General features: G+C 38.4%; 1 protein-coding gene and 1 pseudogene across 2 annotated transcripts in view; both read left to right on the top strand.

Moving 5' to 3' along the window:
- Nucleotides 1–26,605, top strand: part of MARCHF3 (membrane associated ring-CH-type finger 3) — a 141,132-nt gene that overhangs the window by 45,860 nt on the left and 68,667 nt on the right. The gene's annotated exons all lie outside the window — the stretch shown is intronic.
- On the top strand, nucleotides 16,196–16,974 carry LOC112314839 (large ribosomal subunit protein uL6 pseudogene; annotated as a pseudogene).

Genomic DNA, 26,605 nt, shown 5'->3' with positions numbered 1-26,605 from the left:
AGATGGCTGTGCAAGGAAACTCTGATCCAAAGCAGAGGGCGTAGCATTGGACACCAAGAACTATCAGAGAGATCTGGTCTTGGAGCTGCATTTGACAGCAGGGTAAACGAGCGAGAAAGGAGAGGGACTCCAAGGGTAAGGGATGGCAGAATATAAAATACAACTGATTGAATCACATCAGATTCTGTCTCCAGACCCCACTGAGCTGTGGGTAATTTTACCCAAAAGGTACCCACACTGTGGTATGTACTTCCAGACATGTCCTGTAGGGGACTCATTGAGAATGCATCATGAGCAGGGGGAGAAAGTTAAGAATTTGTCGCTCCACCCCATGAATATAGAAGGGAAACATCTTCCTTTGTCATTCCCTGGATGACAAAGTAGAAGACAGTAGGAGAAAGTCTGCAAGGGTAAGAAAAAAAAAATGACAGTGGAAACCTGATTGAAGGAGCGTGTTTTGAGTATCAGCCTGGGGGAGAATGTGCTCTCCAGGCTGCCCAAAAGAGAGAGAGGGATATAAGAATAGCAGGCAGTTCCAAAGGGAGTAAAAGAAACCAATAGAGGCATTGGAACAGGCCTGTTATATTGGGAATACAGTGTGGCACGAGGAAAAAAGGAGGTACATTTTCCAATTAGAGAAGTTTAATCTGTTTGAGTGGCTTTAAATTTTCTTGATTCCTTTGGTGTATCCACTAGAAAGTTTGAGTTTTGAATCATCATGAGTTTTATCCAGTATAGATGGGTTTTAACTTTACCTACTTAGACCCTAGTCCACTGTTTAAAAGCCTACTTGCCCTTCACATCTGCTAATAGATGTGCCCTTCACATCTGCCCTTCCAGTCTGCTAATAGACTCTGGTTTTGCTTGCTATACCTAAGAAAAAGGCTTTCTCATCCCCATGTTCTATATCCCTCCAGGCTGCTAATAAGAGCTTCCCATGGTGTCTGGCTTATTGCATTGGGGAATGTGGCTGATGAGGAAATATGACCGCAGCTTAGGTTCTGATATAATTATGGTACAACTTTCCCCAGAATATTATGCAGGTGAAAACATAATTTGAACATATGTACAGGGAAACACGAAAATGTAATAGTGAACTTTCAGTGATAGAATATAGAATAGATTTAAGTATGAAAGTTAGCCACATGACTTCAGCTGTCATATGTACTTTAAATAGCTTTTAATTAAGACTTTTAAGTCATAGACAAAAATTAATTTATTAGAATGATGTTCCAATATGATTGAATATGTAAAAAGTTAATAAATGGAACATAGGTTACACTAAGAGACTCATTTTCTCAACAGGCACAGTTCCCATAAATTTAATGTGGTGATCTGAAATCTTGGTTAGGACTCTCTGAAATCTATTTTTACATAAGTTCATCAGATGAACGCTGCTAGAAAGGTGCCACCTTTGAAAAATGTGATGATTTTTATTTGCAAGCCCCCATTTCAGGTTCTTAATCATTTCCTTGGTAACAGAGGCTTAGCAAAATACAGTTGCAACAGAAGCAATAATCCACACTCAAACATTCTTTTTCCTTGCACTACTGAGCTAGGTGAAGTCATTATAATGCAGTTTAGGCAAAGGGGATGTGAGAGTTGAGGATTGTTCCCCCAAACTCTGCCACTCCCTGTTGTCGGGGGTTGTCTGCTTTAGCCTCTAACTAGGTGAGAGGCTCAGACACCACAGGAAGTGGGAATGGAGTAGCCTCGGGGAGCCAGGTTGGCAAGTGCATGCTCTGCAGGTGGAAGCCTTACTTGCTCTGGCTTACCACACCTGGCAGGAGAACCGGAGAGGTAGAATTTCACTGGGTTGCACTCAGGTCTCCACAAAGGACAAATGGACACAAAATTTGTTTACTTGGTTAGTGTGACACAGCACACAAACATGTGGGCACAGGGTAATCACAACTCCCACGGCAGCCCAAAGGAAATATGCAGGTCAGCTTGTGAAACAGCACCCATGGGTATGTAGAAAGGCGTTTGCAATTCACGGGGAGGTTAGTTTTGTTTTAAAGTCTACTCATTGCACTAGCAGAAAACAATGAGTGTGATTGTTCTTTATCCTCCCCTAACATCAGTACTTCCCAAGGGAGGCAGTTGCCATGTGATTCTCCAGGGAGACATGGTGACATGGAATTAGATCTTGTCAGCAGGTATATGGCAAAAATAACTAAAATGAAGAGCCTGGGAAAAAATACTGACATTATAAGCCAAAGTAAAATATGCAAATATGAGATTACAAATAAAGATAGCATTTATAGACCATGTAAAAGGAGAGAAAATATTTTAAAACTGATATGATACCCTGTGATGTAAAGAAATGGGTATATAACTTGTGCTGGGCATGAGGGGAAATGCGGTATATAAATTATGCAGAAAACAATTTTTCTCCATTGCTGGAAGATATTTGGAATTGGTATGTAAATCCTGTTGAATTTGCAGCATTTTTTTCAGTGCTGTTTGTTACATCCTTTCCCCAAGATCTTTCTCATTTGAACAAGAGACCAGTGACAATAAATTCGAACATACAGTTGTAAAAGCTGCTCTCTCCCTCCACTTACATTTTGACAGCAGCCACAGAAGGTGAAACCTGCTGGGCATGTGAGTAGATGGTGGTAAGGCTGTACCAGGTGGGAGGGATATGCTTGTGGAGGAATCTAGCCCTCAATTACTGAATGACGTCAATGCCTATCTTGTTGAATGGCAGGGCTCAGTGAGACAAGCAGAAAAGGAGAGAAAGATCCTATCTTTTTAATTGACCTACACTCACCTCCCCCAGAACTACCGATGATTTACAACACAGAACTTCCTTTAATTTCATCAAATGCCTTGCCCTGAAAACAATGCACAGTAGTGAGTATGGATAGTGATTATGATTGAGGACATACTTTGCCCCTATCCCTTGTCATTACTTCCTCTATGACCTTATTTAGGGAAAAGTAGCATGAAACTCCCTGCTTGGTTTGCAGGGGGTGGGGGGTGGGGGGGTGTTGATCATTTAATTTTAAGCCATCAATCCGCTGTTCCAAATGGAATGCAAATCCTACCATTGTATTTCTAACTTTATATTATAGATGCTGGACTCGGCCAAAGCAGCAATAGTAGTGGTGGGACTGGTGTGGATAATGAAAGCTTTCAGTCTTGGAAAGGGAAAAACGGAAAGACCTGTTCAGAATTGCAGGGCCAGGGAGGCTGGCGGTTTTCCTTATATTCCTAGGTGATTGACAAATTGTTAGTTACCACATGTATAATTTATTAGTAATTGCTCTAATTTGCCTCCTAAGTTTCGAAGTTGCCAGTTCACTGAGATCAAGTATTTTGTTCCCATAAAATAGGAACCATGTGATAATTAATGAAGTAGCTAGCCAGTTAGGGTGCCTTCTGTGCAAAGGCAGCTATTGCCATTGCAATTTAAAGAAGTAGGAGAGAAATAACAGTCAAATTGCTTAGAAGCCTAGTGACTAACATCTCTCCCGGGGATTAAAATGCTACATGTACCTGTTAGTCTTCTGGACATACGGGTGCTGAGATAACTGCCTTTCATTTGGGTTGGGTTGCCATCTACTTCAAACAAAAATCCTTCCGTCCTCGATGAATCCCTCCTGTAGGTGGTCTGGGAGGCAGAGGGCTCAAGAGTCTGAAGGTAGGCCTGTTGCAAGGATGTTATGGACAGGGTTAACTTTCGTTTCTTCATGTCAAAGCAAATGTTCCACTTCTCTCAAAATAATTAGCTGACTTCAGGCATTGCTATAAGAACCTTAAATGCAAAATGTCTTCTTGTGGCCAACCTGTCCACTTTTTCTCTGTTCCTGAATCTCCTCAATTTACCAACAGAAACATTTTCTACTTTTCTTCTCTACTGAATAGCCAAACAAGCTGAGGTCTGATTCTGTCTCTCTGCCATCAACAAAACAGCAAACTCCCTTCTGCTGCTGAGCTCTGTTCTTGCTTATTTGGAAGAGGCAGGAACACAGCTTAATATTTGGACCTCAGATTTAAACTTGTGGTCCTGGAATTGACAGGAAGTAGGAAAACGAAGTTTTTAGCTGACATTTGTAAAAAGTGGATGTAGAAGTGACAGAATAAATGTGGATTGCTCAGGACATTTTGGAATGTCACTCTTTTGCCCGGCTTAGCTGGCAAATATCCTGGGACTGATAAAATTCCTTTGCAGTTCATCAGAATTTAACTTTGGCTCAATCTGTCAAAGTCATAACCACATCTCTCAAGAGTGCCATTTGGCTACAGATCAAATCCATTGTCATAAACACAGTGGGTGTTCCTGAGTATCATTCCTAACCACAGTGGATGTCCACATGCATTGAGCAAGATCAAATACCAAAAGCTACCAGGAAAACAAAGAAATGTAGGCAATCCCTGCTAATTTTATTTAAAATCAAGGTACTTTCCTAAGTGGCGAAATGGTGTTTGGACAAATGACCACGGTCCTGGAACCTGATATGAGACTGTGACTAAGAATTTTAACCCAGTTTGAAAGCGCTACTTATGGCCTTGTGACTTCCTCAGTATACTCCTAGCATGCTCATGCCCAAGGAGGAGGAGCACCAGATGAGTTTCCTGGCTTCATGCTTATTGTTCAGTAAGCAATAGGGCAGGATGGGCAGCCCATTTATCCTCAAAGTGTGGTCTTAGGGCCAGCATCATCAGCATTATCTGGTAGCCTGTAAGAAAAGCAAATTTATGGCCCTACCCCACTTTACTGTGGCAGTAATTCTGGGGGTGAGGCCCAGGAATCTGGGTCTTTACAAGTTCTTCTGATGATTCTGATGTTCACTCAAGTTTGAGAACCACTGGCCTCAGGGTCTCTGGAACAAACTCACAACTAGCAACTGATGATTTGTGATTGTGCCTGGATGTATTTCTCCCTGCAAATGAGAGAAGCGTGGCCGTCGTGCTATCTTTTTTTGGCTGGAAGTCTCAGCTGCTGATTTTTGCTTTCTTTTCTGCACAACATTTCCCAGTATCTGGATCAAAACTATGGGGTACCATACATTGAAATTAACTTGAGATGACAGTTTTGTTTTTAAACTTGGAACTGTAAGGAACTCCTCCTAAACGTGATTGGACTGTTTTAGTTTATCGGTACTAAAAGCTGACCAAGTACCAAACCAAGATAATATTACACACTTTTCCTGAATTAGCTCTCTGAACGCCTTAACCACTTGCAATATAGAGAAAAGCTAGAAACTAGACAAAAAAAGACCTATCAACATTTAACATACACATTGCAAAAACTGCACCAATGCTCATATTTTTTAAAAGTTTTTAGAGGCTACCAAAACCTATTCACTTTTACTTTCCAAAATTAGTGTGGCTCAGAATTACATGCTGAGCTTTCTAAAAATTCAGATGTGCAAGACCTAAGCATAAGAGTTAAAACTATAAAACTCTTTGAAGAAAACATAGGTGTAAATCTGCATGATCTTGAATTAAGCACTGGTTTCTCAGATACGGTGCCTAAAGCACAGGCAACCAAAGCAAAAAATAGATCATTAAAATTTAAATATTTTAAACTACCAAGGACACTGACAAGATAGTGAAAAGACAGCCTGCAGAATAGTACAAAATATTTGCAAACCATATACCTGAAAAATCTAGTATTCAGAATATATATATATATATTTAAAACTCCTTACAACTCCACAGTAAAAAAATAAGCCAATTTAAAAATAGGCAAAAGATATGAATAGATATTCCTCCACAAAAAATATAAAAATGGCTGATAAGCACACAAAAATATACTCAACATCATTCATCATTATGGAAATACAAATCAAAACCACAATGTGATACCACTTAATACTAGGATGGCTACGCTCAAATAATGTGTTGACAAGGATTTGGAGAAATCGAAACCCTTATATACTTCATGCTGGAATGTAAAATATTGCAACCACTTTGGAAAACAGTCTGGTAGTTTCTCAAAAAAGTTAAAATTATTATACGATCCAGCAATTCCACCACTTGGTTCACACCCAATGGAATTGAAGACACAAAAACTCGTACGTGAATGTTTACAGCAGCCTGTTCATAAGAGCCAAAATGTGGAAACCCAAACGCCCATCTACTGATGAATGGATAAATAAAACGTGTTATATTTATAGAATGGGACATTATCCACTTAAAGGGAGGAATAAACTATTGATGAATGCTAAAATATGGATGAACCCCGAAAAGATTAAAGTAAGTGAAAGAAGCCAAACACCAAAGCCATATATTGTAAGGTTCCAGAATAGGCAAAGCGATGGAGATGGAAAGTAAATTAGTGGTTGCAGGGGCTACAGGAAGTGGAGAATGAGTGACTGTTAATGGTTGTTGGGTTTCTATTGGGGGTAAGGATAACATTCTGGAGATAGATTGTGGTGATTGGCGCACAACTTTGTGAAATACAAAAACCACTGAATTGTACGCTTAAGAGTTATTTTACGGTACCTGAATTATATCTGGATTTTTTATAAAACAGGCAACAAGTTGGATTTGGCCTGCAGGGCCATAGTTAACCAATCCCAGTTCAAGTGTGAAAAGTGGGGAGGGGCAGATACATAGTAAAGATTGACCAAATGATGATAATTATTGAAATGGATGATGGGTATTTGATGGTTTATTACAATATTTTAAAGTATATTTTATTGATTATGGTATTACAGTTGTGCCAGCTTTTTCCCCTTTGCCCCACTCCACCTGGTACCCCACTTCCCTCCAGCAATCCTCCCCCACCTTAGTTCACGTCCATGGGTCGTGCATATAAGTTCTTTGGCCTCACCATTTCCTATACTTTTCTTAACATCCCCCTGTCTGTTTTGTACCTACCATTTATGCTTCTTATTCCCTGTACCTGTTCCCCATTCTTCCCCTTCCCCCTCCCAGATGAAAACACTACATGTGATCTCCATATCTATGATTCTGTTGCTGCTCTAGTTGTTTGCTTGTTTGTTTTTGTTTTTTAGATTCAGTTGTTGATAGTTGTTTGTTGTCATTTTAATATTCATAGTTTTGATCTTCTTTTTCTTAAATAAGTCCCATTAACATTTCCTGTAAAAACGGCTTAGTGATGATGAACTCCTTTAGCTTTACCTTGGCTGGGAAGCACTTTATCTGCCCTTCGATTCTAAATGATAGCTTTGCTGGAAAGTACTCTTGGTTGTAGATCCTTGCTTTTCTCACTTTGAATACTTCTTACCAGTCCCTCCTTGCCTGCAAAGTTTCTTTTGAGAAATCAGCTGACAGTCTTATGGGAACTCCTTTGTAGGCAACTCTCTGCCTTTCTCTTGCTGCTTTTAAGATTCTTTCCTTATCTTCAAACTTTGGCATTTTAATTATGCTGTGTCTTGGCATGGCCCTCTTTGGGTCCAACTTGTTTGTGACTTTCTGTGCTTCCTGCACTTGTATGTCTATTCCTTCACCAAATTAGAGAAGTTTTCTTTCATTATTTTTTTCAAATAAGTTTTCAGTTTCCTGCTCTTCCTCATCTCTTTCTGGCACCCCTGTGATTCAGATGTTGGCAGTCTTGGAGATGTCCCAGAGTCTTCTTATTCTCTCCTTGTTTTTTTTTGAATTCTTGTTTCTTCATTCTGTTCTGGTTGATTGTTTATTTCTCTCTTACATTCCAAATTGTTGATTTGAACCCCAGCTTCCTTCCCTTCATTGTTGGTTCCCTGTGGATTTTTCTAAATTTCACTTAGTGTAGCCTTCATTTCTTCCCTTATTCTTTTAGCATATTGAATGAGTTCTCTGAATATCTTTATCACCAGTGTTTTTAAACTCTGCATCTGATAGGTTGGCTATCTCTGTTTCACTTAGTTCTTTTTCTGGAGTTTTGTTCTGTTCTTTCATTTGGGCCACATTTCTTTGTTTCCTTGGTTTGGCAGCCTCCCTGTGTTTGTTTCTGTGTATTAGGTAGAGCTGCTTTGACTGTCTTAGTGTACCTGTTAAGTTGTATGGGGCAGAGTCCTAGGTACTGGCCAGGATGGGGCCAAACCACTTCACAGCTTTGTGGCTCTATATGTCGGAGAGGGGTTGGAGAAGGGACAATGCCACTGCCTGGCTGCTGGTGGCTTGCTCAGAACTCTCCCTCTTTTCAGTCACTTCACCCCCTTCCCATATGAGACTGGTGTCCTTCTAGCTGCTGCCCCAGTGGTGGTTCCCAGAGTTGGTGGGTTTGCATTAGTTCTAGGACTGTGTGGACCCTTTGAATGGACTCTCCTGAGAAACCAGCAGTTTCTTCCTTCACCCCAACCCTCACTGGTTTTTACAGCCAGAAGTTATGAGGCTTTATTCCCCAGCGCTGGAACCCTGGGCTACACAATCTGGCCTGGGGCTGGGATCGCTTGCTCCTGAGGTACCCCTCCTGATTTTATCCACTACATGTGAACGTGTGACTGCCTGTTCCACTGGCCACCCCCACCACTGCCTTGTTACTGCCACAGTGCATCCTCTCGCCCTGGCTCCCCGTCTCTGCCCCTTCTGCCCATCTGGATGAATATGGTTTCTTTAAATCCTTGGTTGTCAGATATCCATACAGTTTAACTTTCTGGCAGTTCTGGGTGTTTTTTGTTTTGAGGTTAGTTGTGGTCTTTCTTAAGGTTGTGCAAGGAAGAGAAGTGAATCTACCTACACCTCCATGGTGACTGGAAGTCCTTGGTTTATTACAATATTTTTTCTATTTTTGTGTATGTTCAAACATACACGAACCTATTTCCATACTTTAAAAAAAATCATGTATGATGAATACTGAATTAGATATTAGAATCACTAAGGATGGGGCTTAGGCATGTATAGTTCTGAAAGTTTCCATGTGATTCTTTTGAAACCAATCAATTGCTGGTGTGAAAAATCCATAATCAGATACCAATGGTCTGTGTATAGCTCTCTTCGTTAAACTCCCTTAGAAGGTTAGAAGGTTGGCAGGGGCGTGGATTTGCTTACAGTACAACAAGAAAGAACAAGATGCAAATGTGAACACTTAAAAAGCTCAGTATTCTGAAACCATGTAGCATAGAAGCAAACAGTCCTATGTGCTATTAGAAACAGAAATCATCATTATATTACAGAATTGCACAACTTATGATATTAATAATGAAGACCTGGAGGCATTCAGAGAGGACTGAATTGTGTTCAGTAAATGTTAAGGCATATAAATACTCATTTTAGAAAATAGCATTTTAAGAATGGTCCAATAGTAAAACCTCAAATATTGAGGAAATCTGATTATCCAGATAAGATAGTTTAAATATCTTTAACAGCTTTATTTTAAAGTCTTCTAATATTTTTTCCAATTGAGTCTTATAAGCAAAAATCTACTTTGCAACTAAGGAAATATAACAGGATATAAACTTCCTGAAACAAGCAACAGACAGAAACATTTTGGGGGACAAGGAAATGGAGGAATTTCTGTTTTTTAATTTATAATCTCTTCTAAGCTAATTGTCTTTTTTTTGAAGTCAACTTCTTTGAAGTAATATTTATATATACTATTTTAAGTATATCAATTGAATGCTTTTAACAAACGTATGCACACACCTGTGTAACCACCACCCCAACCAACATAAAGTGCGATTCCACCTCCCCAGAATTCTGTACCCCTGTGCAGTCAGTCCCGACATCCCAACACCTGCCTTGCTCCAGGAAACACTGAGGTGATTCCTGTCGCTACTGATTAAGTTTTGCCTCTAGAATTTCATATAAACAGCCTCACCGTGCACGTCCAGTTTCCTTTTCCGAGCACGGCAACTCTGTTGATGCACATTGCCAGTAGTTTATTCTATTTTATCTTTTTGGTATATTCTATGACTATACCAAAAATTATTTATCCATTTACCTGTTGCTTTCTATTTGGGGCTATTATGAATAAAAATGCACAAGTCTTTTTATGGGCATGTTTTTATTTCTCTTGGGTAGATATGCAATGCTGGGCCATATGTTAAATATAGGTTTAACTTTATAAGGAACTGCCAAATTCTTTCCCTAAGTATTTTCACCATTTTATACTCCCAGTAGCAATGCATGAGAATGCCAGTTAACACCCAAAACTTTGATATGCAAGTTAGAGAGGAAATGCTCTCTTTCTCTCTGAATGATCTCATCTCTCACTGGCCCCATTGCTTTGTCTGCTGCTTAAGGAGCTTCATCTTGAATTTATGTAAACCTTTCCCAATACATTTTAAGCTTGAATTAGCATTATATTAATGATTGTTAACATACTGTTAATTAATTATATATAATTAACAATGTATATAATTCATATAGTATTATTAAAACTAAAATTTTAAGCACAAAATATTTTTCCCTACACTGATAGCTAAAAACAGTAATTTATTTCTAAAATAGCATTCATTTATGTTTCCTTCTACTAAATGGGCAGTGACTATTATTGAATCCTTGACCATTCAACATCTTAGCGATTTTTGTGGTTCACCCTTTCAGAAGAGACTTTGTATGGAAGTCAGTGCCTCAGTTCACAAAAGTACAGTTTAGTGATGAAGAGCTCTATCTAGCTTAAAGAGGCAGTCAGACCAGCATGAGAATCTTGGCTTCTTTCCATCCGTCCATTCTTTAATAAACAAAGCCTTGGTTTCCTCCTGCATAATCTTGGGGGATAGGAGTCATAATTATACATATCTCATATGTTGTTCTGAGGACAATGATCTCATGTATGTAAAGCCTTTGGCAATGTTCCTGGCCCAAATTTATTGCTTAATAAACGGAAGCTTTAAAAAAGATGTATCCCAATGTGATTGAAGAAAGAAGTCCTCATAAGAAAAATAGGGATGTGTTCTAGAATGTAAATTCCCTCTCCTCCTTGCTTTGACCAGAAGCATGTTCTCTCTCTCTGCTTGGAAGTCAGGGAGACTTCCATTTCATCTGCTTCCAATAAGTGCCATCCTCCTCAAGGTCGTCCCCTTCCCTCCCTTCACTCCTGCTGGGGCTGGCTAGAAGGTACAACCCTTCTCTCAGCTGGTTCCAACTAGTTCACCTGCTCAGAAGCCTCAGCTATTTCAACTATTCTTATGCTGAAACCTCCTGCTTCCTTCCAGAACTCAGCCTTAACTCCCACGTGTTTAAGAAACTGACAAACAAACCCAAGGGCTGAGGGATTTAAGATGCATCTGCTACATGGACCCCCAGCCTCAACCATAATAGGACAGTAAGAAACAAGTCACTGGATTCACACTTAAAATTCCAGAAAATCGGGGGGGTGGGGGGGTTTAATCTTAAATATTTTTATTCATTTTTTTCTAATTTTATTATTGTTCAAGTTCAGTTCTCTGCCTTTTCCCCCCACCCCAACCTAACCCCCCCTGCCCTCCCCACCTCCCTCCCATTTCCATCCTTCCCATTATTGTCCATGTGTCCTTTATAATTATTCCTACAAAATCATTTTTTAAGTTTAATTTTCCAAAGACATGAACCATAAAGAAGGTAAATTCTCTAGTCTCAGACTTTTCAATTTAAAGGCCATTTGGTAAATGTTTCTCTTTGTACCTGTGCTTAAGGGCTTTTAGGGAGTAGCCAGAAACTGAAGTCTGTCAGGAAGTGAATGAATCATACCAATAAATAAGCTAATTTAAGAAATGTAATGTGTTTATTTATATCTAGCAAACAGAGCAACCAGGGAAACTCAGGTCGAACTAGCATCATGGCAGCAAGTGACTACTCATCTGGATTCCCCTTGTTACCCTTGCCTTTATGTGTGCTGTGCCCTCTGCCCTGTGGCATCAGTCCGGCTTCATCTCAAGGATGGCTGGGCATAGCAGAGCGAATGAGAGGAGGAAGGTGGGTTATGATAGGGCAGGACTGAGTGAAGTCATGCCAGCCTTAGTTCAAGATCTTTCTGTCAAACACTCTACAAGGTATCAACTGAAGGGATAGACTGTCATCTCTATCAGCTCACTCAGTTCCCTTAGCCAGACTGGCGAAGGTACAAGACAGTCAAGTTTTGCGTTAAGTTCTGAAAACAGGGCCCAAACTAAGAGTGCTCTTTAGGGAGGTTCTTTAAGCCTCTGATGCTCTGCCCCAGGTCAGCTGAGATATGTGGAGAAGAAAGAATAACAGAAAATGTGCGTGAATTATTTTGATGAGCTTCTAGAGTTTAAAATCAATACCCTGACAGTTTGACATCCTAATCTGTTTTTCTTTGGTTTCCCTGACAGAAAGGTATACAGCAAACGAGGAAGAATCAAGATTCTTCTTCAACTGCTCAAAAACTCACCAGATTTTTTTCTTGAAATATTTTCCAATTTAAAAACTAAATTTAAATTTTTGTCAGCTCTGTTTCTAAAAATGGGTAGTGTCTTAGTCAAATTTGTCTTGTGTTAGTTCAAACTAATAAGTATATGCCTGTGGCAAACATATTTTATGCCATTTACTCAAACAGAAAATGTGGGTGCTTGGTTTGTGTTTTTCATTTTCTTTTTATATGCAGCATTTTTTCCCAATAGGTAGCAATAACATTCTAAGGATTTTTTTTCCTTGATAACTTTAACAAGTTACCTAATATTGGTCACATCTACTTTGGTTTATATGAGTATTACAGTTAATATCGTCTAAGGCTTATCCTACAAAAATAGCAAATTCAGTGTATAATTATTGTAGTTTATCTTTTAAAGGAGAATTGCATTATTTTAGGATCCTTTCTTTCTGTTAAAAAAATATATTTCCAAAATTCAGATGTTTCCTTTCTAAATAACTGTAATTCATTAAAAAAAAATTGTAACAATTTATAAAAATAGTTTCCAAGGGGACAATCATAAAACTATTCATTCTTTGCTTACTCGTTTCATAAACAAAATAAAGAGAGGTGAAGACAGTAGAAATAATGTAACAAGTACCATCTATATGCCATGCTTTGAGCCAAACATTGCATACATCATCTAGATAACGCTCACAACATGTTATAAACAATGATAGGTGCCATCACCTTAATTTATGTATAAGGAAACTAAAGCTTAGAGAATACAAATGCCCCCAGTCACACAGACAAAAAGAAAATTTGTTATTAAAAAATAACACTAAAATGGATTCAGCAACAACTTCCAGATTCATGAGTTCATATTAAGTTATATTACTCTTGCTATTTTTTAAAAGATTTTATTTATTTATTTTTAGAGAGGGGAAGGGAAAGAAAAAGAAAGGGAGAGAAACATCAATGTGTGGTTACCTCTCACATGCCCTCTTCTGGGGATCTGGCCTGCAACCCAGACATGTGGCCTGACTGGGAATCGAACCTGGAGTGATCCTATGGTCTGCAGGCTAGCACTCAATCCACTGAGCCACACCAGGTAGGGCTTCTTGCTATTATTGGAAGCATGTAGTTATCATATATATGACGTAAGTGACTACTATTACATAACCTTGGACTGGAAGGGAATTAACCATGGAATATCTAATACCCTCATTTTCCAAATGAAGAGGTTAAGGTCCATGGAAGTGAAATGATGAACCCACAGGGACTCAGCCAGTAACTGAATTTCAGAATCAATCATCAGATATACACTGTATGTCTCCTGTGAACACGGGTTCCTCAAATGTTGGCAATTTATCTACAACTTCCTTCTCTGGGTTATCATATTGCAAAACCGCCATGTTCATGGCCTAGACCCATCCTTGTGTCTTCACATGATGCTGCCTCCCTAGCTCTGTAGGACCAAGAAATGGCCTATTTCTGTTCAGTTTTGCAGATGCCTGTTTCTTTACGTTGTGAAAGAGTAACCATGGTAGCTTTACTGTTGTCAATATCGAGCCTATCGATATTATTGTGTAGTGGTATCACTGAAGTTGTCAAACAGTTACTCTCCTTCCTTGTGTTTATATTTAGCAGTGACTGTTCAGGGTGTGATTAGAGGATGTAAATAAGCTCCACCCAGAATGAGCTGGAATGACTAAATGATTGCCTGGGGACCTAGGTTACTCAACGCATATTGCACTCGGAAATGAAAATATGCAGCATAGACAACTTTATGATAACTATAAATTTGGCTTCCTACTATTATCACTTCAAGCCAAATTATATATGTTTGATGAGGCATAATTTCTTATTAGATCCAGAGAATACCAGGGTAGAATACATCAGGATAGAATTATGATTTGAATTTTAATTAAGTTTTGTTCATTCCCCAATACTACTTAATGAAATAAATTCATCTGTAGTTATACAAATAAATAGGGGGAAACATAGGACAAAAAAGGAACAAATTATATTGTTCATCAAAAATATTTTTTATAATAGTAAACATAACCATTGGCATTTTTGGCAGTGGCCAGAGGAGGACTCCAGGCTGAGTTTATTCAGAAATTCAGTGACATCAATGTCAAGCACCCAGATTCTTCCCCTCTTTCCACAGTTCCACGGCTGATGTTTATCCTCAGGTTAGTGGCAGCCTGGCTGTAGCCGTTCCCAGAGTTACATGCAGAAATGACAGTGTCCACAGGAAAAAGAAAAAGGGTCTCTTCCTGTGATCCTTTCTTTTTTTGTTTCTGTTTTTTGTTGTTATGTGAAATAACTTTAATGAATTTATCTAGAACCATTACAAATTCTCTTTTAAACAATTTTTTCATTATATTTGTTTTGGGGGATTTTTGTAACCTGTTCATGAACCCTCTTTCATCAGCGTATGGTGGTCATTTCTGAAAGACAGATGTCTGGCTCTGGATTTTGGCATCTCTGATGAGAGATTTAAAATCCTGAATTCAGCCCCGTCACGATTCTCTAAAATTTTATTTTGATAACCTCTATGCAAACCCTGCATGTAGATCAATGTTCCTCATTTCTGACCAAGAGAATGTGTTGAAACCTTTCCAACAAAATATCATTAGTGAAGTGGAGAGGGAATTTAGTGTGAAGGACTTTGATTTTCTCCATTCTGCTTGCTGTATTTCTCCCTTTTCTTCATTCAACACGCCCAGAATTCAGACTAGGAATAAATGTTTCTAATGAGAGATGTCATAGAATGTATGAAGTCATATTGGAATTGCCTCCGACACGTCTTGTCTGTACTAACTATGCCATCAGCTACATGAGACTATAATATAAATAATAGAAAATTGAGTTACCTTAATAATGAGCTATTTCTCCTTCATCCTAGCCACTTTTAATTCATTCTGGTGAATACTTAACTTCTAACCACAGTATTTATTGTCTGGTCATTTTTCTGAATCACAATTATGTTTCTGAGTACATAAACAATTAGAATTTCATAAAGGTTAAAGAGTCAGGTGGAATAAACCAGGGAAACAAGGTGATACAATTTTAAATACTAAAACTGGTATTTTCCACATCAACGGACAGTTCTCTCTTTTTTTAATGCACAAAAATAAAATATCAAATATCCTTGCTATAAATGGCTCGGGGGCCAGGTAATAGATTGTTTTGCTAAAGTATTTAAGTCATCAAAGCAGTAGCAGGAGGTCAGTGTCTGGTGTTGCTTCATAGCTGGAGGCAGATCAGGATGATCTTAGATTTGCTTTTCAAAACATTTTCACAAGGGGAAATAGTAATAAAAAAATTAAAAAGAAAAGTTTTAGACTGTGCATAACATAAGCAGAAATAAGATTTATACTCTATGTCTGTAAGGATATTGAATATCATTTCAATTTTCAAATATTGATACAACTGTCATATTATTTTCACATTGTGACAATTTTGAGTTTTCTTCACCTGACTTTTATCCCATGGAGCATTGTGACTGTTAAACTAATATTTATTCATGATTTATGCTGCCTGAACTCAAATCTTTGGAACAAAGTTAATAAATCATATGTTCATAGAGAGAACGGCAGAAACTATAGGCAATTTGATGAGCAAGTTCTATGTGATTGGTACCACTTATTCCTACTTGTAGTTTATGGAAATTTTTTACTTAAGATATAAAAACTCTTAGGAATCCTGGAAAATGTATAAATTCACTTTCTTGCCTGAGGTACTTCAAAATGGGCTGAAGCCAGGCTGGACCAAACTAATATGTAGTCACCTCACCCTTTAAAATATAATTAGCAAAGAATATCACATAGCTTGACTTTATGGCACAGCAAAACTCTAACTCAAGACCCTCCTGCTGCACTTTATAACCATTTGTTCTTGCTTTTTTCTCAGAGGAGCTTTAGAGTATAACTGAGTACCCTCTGTGGAACCATAAATAACCTAGGAGACAAAGGTTCATTGGAAATTAGTCCAGGAAGCAATGCTGGTTGGAATACCAAGCAGGGCTAGCTGTCTGTTAGCTACTGAGTTGCTTTCTGTGGGGGTGTAGTAACTGCAGCTTAAAGAACTCCCAGGAACTCTCTTTGATGCATCTACTGTGAGGATGAAGACTGTTCTCAGCAATCAGACTGTTGACATCCCAGAAAATGTCAACATCACTCTGAAGGGCCACATAGTTATTGCGAAGGGCCCCAGAGGCACCCTGCGGGAGGACTTCATTCACATCAGTGTAGGACTCAGTCCCCTTGGAAAGAAAAGAAAGAGGCTCTGGTTGTCAAATGGTGGGGCAATAGAAGGCACTGGCCACCGTTTGCACTATCTGCAGTCACGCACAGAACAGGATCAAGGGTGTTACCCTGGGCTTTGGTTACAGGATGAGGTCTGTGTACTCTCACTTCCCCATCAACGTCGTTATTCACGAAGATGGTTCTCATGTTGAAATCAGACATTTCTTGGGTGAAAGTATATCCACACCCAAGTTGGAAGAGTTACTCGTTGCTTGTTTGGGTGTTGCTTGTTCAGTATCTCAAGCCCAAAAAGATGAGTTGATTCTTGAAGGAAACAACATTGAACTTGTATCAAGTTCAACTGCTTTGATTCATCAAGCCACAACAGTTGAAAACAAGGGTATCAGAAAATTTGGGGATGGTAGGTATGTTTCTGAAAAAGGAACAGTTCAGCAGGCTGAGTTGTCCAGCTATAGAAACAGCAAGATGCCAAATGAGTCCTCAGACTCATCTGCAATGTTTTAAAGATTCAATGAAAGCCACATATTAGGGGAAAAAGAACTCCCAGGAATTATCTTCTATATTTATATAAAGTGTGACTATTTTTTAAATAAACTTTATTTTTAGAACAGTTCTATAATTACATAAAAATTACAAAGATAGTACAGAAAGTCCCCATATACCTCAAACCTAGCTTTCCCTATTATTAACATCTTAGCAAACTGGGTCACCTAGGAGAAATGAATAAATTCCTCAAAACATACAACCTTCTAAGACTGAATCATGAAGAAATAGAAAATCTCAATAAACTGATTACTAGTAAGCAGATTGAACCAGTAATCAGAAACCTCCTGACAAATAAAAGTCCAGGACCAGATGGCTTCACTGGAGAATTCTACCAAACATTCAAAGAATAATTAATAAGAATCCTTCTTAAACTCTTCCAAAAAATTGAAGAAGAGAAAATGCTTCCAAGCTCATTTTACGAAGGCAGTATTACTCTGATACCAGAGCCAGACAAGGACACCACAAGAAAAGAAAATTACAGGCCAATATCTCCAATGACCATGTGTGCCAATCTACAACCAAATATCAGCAGCCCAAATCCAACAATACATTAAAGGGACCATAGGCTATCATTAAGTGGGATTTATTCCAGGGATGCAAGGATGGTTCAACATTCACAAATTAATCAAAGTGATATACCACATTAACAAAATTAAGGATAAGAATCATATGATCATATCAATAGATGCAGAAAAAGCATTGACAAAATTCAATATCCATTTATGATAAAAACCATCAACAAAGTGGGCATATGGGGGAACCATACCTCAACATAATAAAAGCCACAGATGATAAGCCTACAGCTTACTCAACAATGAAAAAATGAAAGGTTTTCCACTATACTCAATGGTGAAAAGCCAAAATCTTTCCATCTAAGATTAAGAACAACTTTTATTCAACACAGTATCAGATAAAAGATATAAAAGGCAACCAAATTGGAAAGGGAGAAGTAAAACTGTCACTACTTGTGGGAGACATGATTTTATATGTAGAAAACCCTAAGGACTCCACCAAGAAAGCTGTTAGAAGTAACAAACAAACCTAGTAAATTTGCAGGATACCGTCTAATATACAGAAGTGTGTTGCATTTCTATGTACTAACAACAAACTATCATAAAGAGAAATTAAACCCAAACACTAATGTGAAAGAATATATGCACCCCTCTATTCATTGTAGCACTATTTACAATAGCCAAGGTCTGGAAACAGTCCAACTGCCCATCGGTAGAATAGTGGATAAAAAAGCTGTGGTGCCCTGGCTAGGTGGCTCATTTGGCTGGAGCATCATCCCATGTTACAGATTTGGGATGTTACAGCTTTGATTCCCAGCTGGTACACATGCCTGAGTTGTGGGGTTCAATCCCCAATCAGGGTGCATGTGGGAGACAACTGATCAACATTTCCATCTCATATCGATTTTTCTCTCTGTTTCTCTCCCTTCCTCTCTCTCTAAAGTCAATGGACATGTCCTCAGGTGAGAATTAAATAAAAAAACAAGCCTGTGGTACATTTGTACAATAGAATACTACTCTGCTATAAAAAGGAAGGAAATCTTACCTTTTGTCACAGCATTGATGGACCTGGAGAGTATTACACTAAGTGAAATAAGACAATCAGCCATATGATCTCACTTATATGTGGAATTTAATGGACAAAATAATTTAACAAATAAAATAGAAACAGAGCATAGATACATAGAACAGACTGACAGCTGTCAAAGGGGAGGGGATTGGGGGCTGGATGAAAAACAGTGAATAGATTAAGGGGAAAAAAACTCCGAGCTCTTGGAGACTGGAGCTGGCACTCACCCAGGGCAATTGAGCACCATGGTCCCTTCTGCACCTCGCCCAACTTCCTTTATTTTCTCTTATCTGCATATGATGCCTTCTTATTATTGATTGGATTTGCCTGCAAACTGTAGTAGTCAATAAAAATTAAGATAGATTAATGCATAATAAGATCTCATTTGTTCATCTGAAAAAGTGGACTGATTTTTGTAATTCCTGTCAAGGAACCAGGAGACCTACTAAGTCATGGACTCCCTGTGTTCCTTGAAGCAGCACTTCTCAGGCTGGATATACGAGGTCTGTCCAGAAAAAGTCCCACCATTGTTAATATAACAAGAATGGTTTACACATCAATGTTACCTGGCAGCCACAGAGAGTGGACTAGAATGCACATGCGTGAGCAATGATGACTTCACTGTACTGATCAGTGGGGGCAGTAGATGCCATTGAGGGAGCATGTGTACTGTGTGGCATTTGCATTCAAAATGACTGAGTGAGTAGAGCAACAAATCTGCATCAAATGTTGCCTTAAGATTGAATATTCCTCCGTGGAAAGTATTCGGATGATTCAGAAAGCTTTCAGGTACGATGCAATGAGTGTAGCACAAATAAATGTGTGGCACAAATGCGTCACAGTCACAGCAAAATCAAGACCATGTTAACTGTGTTTTTTGATTGGGAAAGTGTTGTATATCATGAGTACCAGGCCAAACAATTAATAAGGAGTACTACCTCAGTGTTCATTAGTTGAGAGATGCAGTACAGTGAAAACAGCTGCAACTATGGGTAACTGATGATTGGCAGCTTCATCACAAGAACATGCCCACTCATGCATCACATCTCATGCAGAGTTTTTGCCAAAATGTCAAATTACCCAGGTGACTCAGTATCCGTACAGCCCAGATTTGATGCCCTGTGACTTCTGGCTTTTCCCAAAATTAAAATCACCTTTGAAAGGGAAGAGATTTCAGACCATTGAGGAGATTCAGGAAAATAAAATGGGACAGCTGATGACAATTCCAACAAAAGATTTTGCAGAGTGTTTTGAACAGTGGGAGAACTGTGTGAGGTCCCAAGGTGCCTTCTTTGAAGGAGACTGAGGCATCATTGTGCTATGTTCAATGTTTCTTCTATCTTGTATCGTCTTCAATAAATGTCTCTATTTTTCATAGTGCATAGCTCGATACTTCTGGACAGTTACATAAAACATATATAACACAATGGCACAGACAACAGTATGGTGATTACCAGAGGGAAAGGTGGTGGGAGGGGCCACAGAAGAGGGCAAAGAGGGGATAAATGAGGATGGAAAGAGACTTTACTTGGGGCGATAAGTGCACAATGCAGTGTGCAGGTGATGTTTTGTCGAGTTGTACACTTGAAACCGGTATGGTTTTGTTAACTGATGTCACCCCAATAAACTCAATAAAAACAAGAGAAAAATTAAGAAAATGTACCATTTACAATTACATCAAAAAGAATAAAATATCTAGGAATAAATTTAACCAAGTAGGTGAAAGACCCTTACACTGAAAACTACAAGACACTGATGAAAGACAGATGTAGAACAACCAATCCTAAAATTTGTGTGGAGCCACAGAAGATCCCAAATAGCCAAAGCACTCTTGAGAAAAAAAGAACAAAGCTGGAGGCATCACACTCCCTAATTTCAAATTACTTTTATAATTACAATAAAGACAGTACAGTATTGGCATAAAACAGACACATAATTTAATGGAACAGAATAGAGAGCCCCAAAATAAACCCACACATATATAGTCAATTAATTTATGACAGAAGAGGCAAGAATTTAACATAGAGAAAGGACAGTTTCTTCAATAAATGATGTTGGAAAAACTTGACGGCCACAGGCAAAATAATGAAACTAGACTAGTATCTTATACCATACCCAAAATTAACTCAGAGTGAATTACAGACTTAAAGAGATTAAGAAGTGTATTGGTAGTTACAAAATAGTCACAGGGATGTAAAATACAGTGTAGGGAATCCCATAATACTGTAATAACTACATAAGGTGCCAGGTGGGCACTAGACTTATCGGGAGTATCACTTCATAAGTTATATAAATGTCTAACCACTATGCTGTACAGCTGAAACTAAAATAATAATTGAATGTCAAAAAATTAATTAAATAAAATAAAGGTAAATAAATTCCAATGGATAAAAAAAGAATGTAAGACTGAAATCCTAAAACTCTTAGAAGAAAAATAGGCCAGAAGCTCCGTGACATCTGCCTTAGTGATGATTTTTTAGATCTGACTCCAAAAGCAAAGGCAACAGAAGCAAAAAAAAAAAAAAAAAAAGCAAGTGGGCCTCCATCAAACTAAAAAGTTTTTATGTGGCCAAGGAAATCATCAACAACATAAAAAGACAACCTACTGCATGAGAGAAAATATTTGGGAATCATATATCTGATAAGGGATTAACATGCAAAAATATATAAAGAGCTCATACAACTCAGTAGCAAAAAAACAGTTTGATTAAAAAATAGGCAGAGGATCTGAATAGACATTTTCCCAAAGAGGACATACAGATAGATGCCCAGTAAGTACATGTAAGGATGCTCAACATCACTTGATCATCAGAGAAATGCAAATTAAAAACCACAGTGAGATACCACCTGGCCCAAGATTGCTAACTGTGTTGCTGTGTGAACCTGAATAATAAGTATATGATCTCTGCATCTTTGTTTCTTCATCTGTAAACAAAAAGATGGGTTTAAAAATGTGGTCAGTGTAAGTGAAGACAGGAGAAGTTGTGAGATTGAGAGAAAGATAGAAAATTTGGAATCAGAAGAATTGTTTTTAAAAAGAATCTGACTAAAATCTCAGATCTACTCATTGTAACAACATAGAAACCTCAGAAACAATCTCCAAAATATGTGCAAGAACTTGGCAGAGGGTAGACAAGATGTTAAAAATAAGTGAGAAAGGGAAGGATTATTTAATACATGATTTAGCTCTCATTGTGAAAAAAGAAAAATAGATTAATACCTCACCTCATACAGATGGAGAATTTTAGATGGATTAAGGACCTGAATGTAAAATAAACTTTAAGAATCATTAGAAGGAAATACAGGAGAATATTTTTATGTCTGCAGGGGAGAGGTTATTTCTCAGTCAGTACACAAAAAGGACAGTTCATAAAGGGGAAGATTACAATAAGAAGTAAAACTCTTTTATGCAAAAGCCATTATAAAGTTAAGACACAAACCCTGAACTGGAAAAAATATATTTCAACACATAAAAGAGCAAATATGTTGGTTTCCAGACTATATAGTCGGAGAATCCTTACAAATCAGTATAAAAAAGATGAACAACTGACTACAGAAATGAACAGCAAAGGGTACCTTCAAGCAGGAGGCAAAGGAGATTTCAAGGACCAATTAATATAAGAAGAGATGCTATCCTTACTAACAATTAGGAGAAATGCTTACTAAAACAGAGATACCATTCATCACCCATCAGAATGGCAAAAATAAAGTATGGCTGTTCACCTACTGGGCAGGAAGAATGGAATGGAGAATTTTCCCAGGTTTCTGGGCATGCAGTCCACACCACTTTAGAAAGCAAGTTGGCAATACCTGCTAAAGTTGAAAATGTGATCTAGGAAGACGCAAGTTTACCCTTAGACATATTCCCTAGAAAAGCATTTGCAGCAGAAGGCCTTTACAAGGACATTTACTAAAGCGTCTTTGTCATGGCAAAACCTAATGTTTGTTAATGGAGGAAAAATAAAATAAATTTACTAGGTTCATATTTTCTTTCCTTCATTGCTATGTTCTCAGCCAACTACCAGTACAGTTCCAGGAACATTGTTGGTGCACATAAATATTCATTAAATGAATAAATATGGAGAAACACTCATAGCAGTCAAAAATGAATACAGGGGTACGTGGGGCAAAAGTAGGTTTACAGTTGTTTGTATGGAAAATAATACAATAAGTAATAAATAACAATGCAAGAATAAACTCTGTTTCTTGTACTCACAACTGTAAACCTACCTTTGCCCCACCCTGTAAACTAGATCTGTATGTATCAACATGGACAGATTTCAGATACTGTGTTGGGTAAATAAAATGATCTTGGAATATGTATCCTATGGTGCAAATTTAATAAACAAAAAGCAATAATGTATATTGTTTATAAATGCCTATAAAGTAAAGGGAAAACAGTAGAAATCAAGGATATGGTAGATGAAATTTTAAAAATTTATTTACTGGGCTTAAAAGTCAAGTCAACCTCATAAACCATAGAACAAAAAGACAAGAAGATAAAATATACAAGAGAAGACTTGTTAAGCAGGGACACCCAGTCTTAGCCGTCCAACGTCTGATTGATAAGTGCTCCAGAAAAACAGTGGGGACAACTATGATAGCATAAACAATAAAATATGTTTTTTTAAAAAATATGTGTTCCAAATAAAGACAAGAATAAGTACAGTATTTGAAAAGATTAATAATACCTAACATTTTACTGAGTGCCTATTATATGCCAAACACTGTGCTGAGCATTTATCATGTATTATTTCATTTAATCTTTAAAATAGTCCAATGAGGTTAGTACTGTTATTATCTCCATGCATAGATGAGGAAACTAAGTCACTGAGGCTGAATAACTTGCTCAGAATTACACGACCAGTAACAAATGGAGCATAGATTAGATCCCAAACCTTACTGATCCAAAAACCTGTGAGTTTAGAAAATATGAGCACATTTTTGAAAACATAAATTAATTACTAACTATAATTTCAGCACCCAGATATGTATTTTAATGTACCTCATTCTCCCAATATACCTTCTACGTGTGGTACATTTTTTCATTTCTTAACAATTTGGGGATCATACATATGTTATATATTGTTTGGTAATGTGCTTTTAAGTTTAAGAATATATGACTATTATTCCATATGATTCAATATTCTTCTGCATTATCAATTTTACTATCTGTTTGGTATTTATTTATTCAATCAATATTATTGTTGTACAAGGCACTTTTCTAGACCTTTGTACTGTATAAGTGAACAAGCAGACAAAATCCCTGAAGTTGTGGAGCTTACATTTCAGCAGGGGAAATAACAATAAACACAGTAAGTGAAGTATATATCACGTTGGGAGCGGACATATACCAACCACCTGGACTAAATGATACAGCAGGATGCAGGGATCAGGAGAGCTAGAAGGTTGGCAGGGTGATTGAAGTTTTCATTGAGAAAATGACATTTGAGCCAAGCCTCCATGGAGTAAAGGAGTAATCCAGGCAGGTATCTCTTATAAGGCAAGGAAGCTCTTATAAAATTGAGATATAATTCACATACCATAAAATCTGCTCTCTTATTAAAGTGTACAGATCAGTGGCTTTTAGCATATTCACACAGTTGTGCAACTATCGCCACTATCTAATTTCATAACATTCTCATCACGTCCTAAAAACCCCTGTATCCTTTAGCGGTCACTCGCCACTGCCTTCTCCCACAGCACCTGGAAACCACTAAACTGTGCTTTACCTGTGCTGGACATTTCATGCAAATAGAGTCATGTAATATGTGGCCTCCTGTGTCTGGCTTCCTCCACTTAATGTCTGCAAGCTTTTTCCAGGTTGTAGCATATATCATTACTCTATCTCTTTTACGGCTGAATCATCTTCCTTTGTGTAGACATACCACATTTTGTCTCTCCATTCTTCCATTGATGAATATTTGATTTAGTTCCACTCTTTGGCTATTATGAACAATGCTGCTTTGAATACTCATGTACAAGTTTGGGTAAGAATACACATTTTTAATTCCACTGGGTGTATGCTAGGAGTAGAATTGCTGGGTCATATGGTGTAACTGTATATTTAACTTTTTGAGGAACTCCCAGGCTGTTTTCCAGAGTGGCTGCACCAGACGGGACGCATGTAAAGCACAAGGAACAGCCAGTGAAAGGCATGCCTACCGCATAGCAGGGAGGCTGCCGTCACTGAAATGGACCGTGTGAACCAAACACGGAGTCAGAGAGAGGATGCTGGCAGGGCTAGAATGTGAGGGCCCTTTAGATCATTGTAAAAACCTTGGCTTTTATTTTGAGAGACATGGGGACTATTGGAGGATTTTGAGCAGAGAGATGTTGTGACCTGGCTTCATTTCTTAAAAGAATCATTGTGACTGCCATGTGGAGACCAGACTACAGAGGAAGGAAGATTAGGAGACCATTGTAGTGATTTAAGTAAGAAATAACAATGGCTCAGACCAGGGGCGAAGCAGGGGGGGCAGTCAAAATGGTTAGACTCTGGATATGTTTTGAAAGTGCAGCCAACTAGATTTTCTGTTGGATTTGGTGATAGTGGTAAGACAAAGAGAAGAATCGGGAATAACTACAAGTCTTTTGGCACCTGAGTGTCTGGAAGGGAGAAGATGCCATTGACTGAGATGGAGATGACTAGCAGGTAGAACCATTTTTGTTGGGGGGGGGTGGGTTCAGGAGTTTGGCTTTGACATGTTAAATTTGAGATGTCTGTACTCAGCCACAAGATGTTAAATAAGCAACTGACTATGCAAGTGTGGACTAGAGGAGAGAGATCTGGGATGGAGATATAAATTTGGGATTAACCATGTCGAGGATTCTGAAGGGACTGAGTGTAGATAGAGAGGAAAAGAGGACCCTGGACTAAAAGAGGACCCTTTATGCTTTCTAGCATAAGGTGATAGTGAGAATGGAAGAACTGAAAAAGGACATCCATGAGGTAGAAGGAAACCCAATCAAGTGTCGTATCCTGGAAGCCAAGTGAAGAAAGTGCATCAAAATGGAAGAAGAAAACAATTAGGTCAAATGCTGCAGAAAAGTCAAATAAGATGAGGACTGATGATTGACCACTGGATCTAGCAACATGGAGAGAACTAGCCTTGATGAGCAGTTTCTTTGGAGTGGTGGTGGCAAAAGGCTGATTGCATTGGCTGTAAGAGAGAAACTCTTGAGGGTAATGGATAGGCTCATCAGCTTAATTGTGGTAATGGTCTCATGGTGCATACATATATCAAAACTGATCAAATTGTGCACTTTAAATTTGTGCACTCTAGGGTACTTCAATTAGACCTTAATAAAGCTGAAAAAGAGATAATGGGAAGAAAGAAATGAAGAAACTCCCTTGTGAGGAAATTTGCTGCAAGAGGATCAGAAAAATGAGGTAATAGCTACAGAAGAAGTAGAGCAGAAGAGGGACCTTGTTCTTTCACGGTGGAAGAAATAATCACGTGTGTGTGTGCTGCTGGTAATGAATGGTTCAGGAGGAGAGAGAAACTGGTGATGTTAAAGAGGAGAAAGTTGCTAGAGTGAACCCTGTAGAGAACATGAGCCTGTGGGGGGATGGGATCTAATGCACAAATGGAGAGTGGAAGGCACAGGTGCTTCATTGATGGGGGCAGGTGGAGAGATAGGGAATCACCATGTACAGATTCCAGTAGGGGAGGATATAGAGTGGTAGGGGCCTGTGGATATTTTCTTAAGATTGCCTCACTTTTCTCCATGAATCGGGAAGCAAGGTCATCACCTGAAAATGAGGAGAGGGGAGAAAATGTTGGAGGTTTGAGGGGGCGAAAAAGTCAATGTGAGATCATTGTCAAGGGGAGTGACAATATGTAAAGGAATGGAGTGAGGAATGATTACAGGGCAGCATTTAAGGCTTATGAGTCTTGTGGTCATGAATTTTATTCAAAGCAGTGGTATGTTTCTCCCAAGCCATGTTCGGCAGCAAGGACCTAGGAATGGAGTTGACAGAGAATTGGATCATGGTTTTGCCAAG

This window comes from Desmodus rotundus, chromosome 1, assembly GCF_022682495.2.
Source record: "Desmodus rotundus isolate HL8 chromosome 1, HLdesRot8A.1, whole genome shotgun sequence".
Taxonomy (NCBI): Eukaryota; Metazoa; Chordata; class Mammalia; order Chiroptera; family Phyllostomidae; genus Desmodus; species Desmodus rotundus.
Note: the sequence above shows the minus strand (reverse complement) of the source record. Positions and strands in the feature narration are given on the sequence as shown.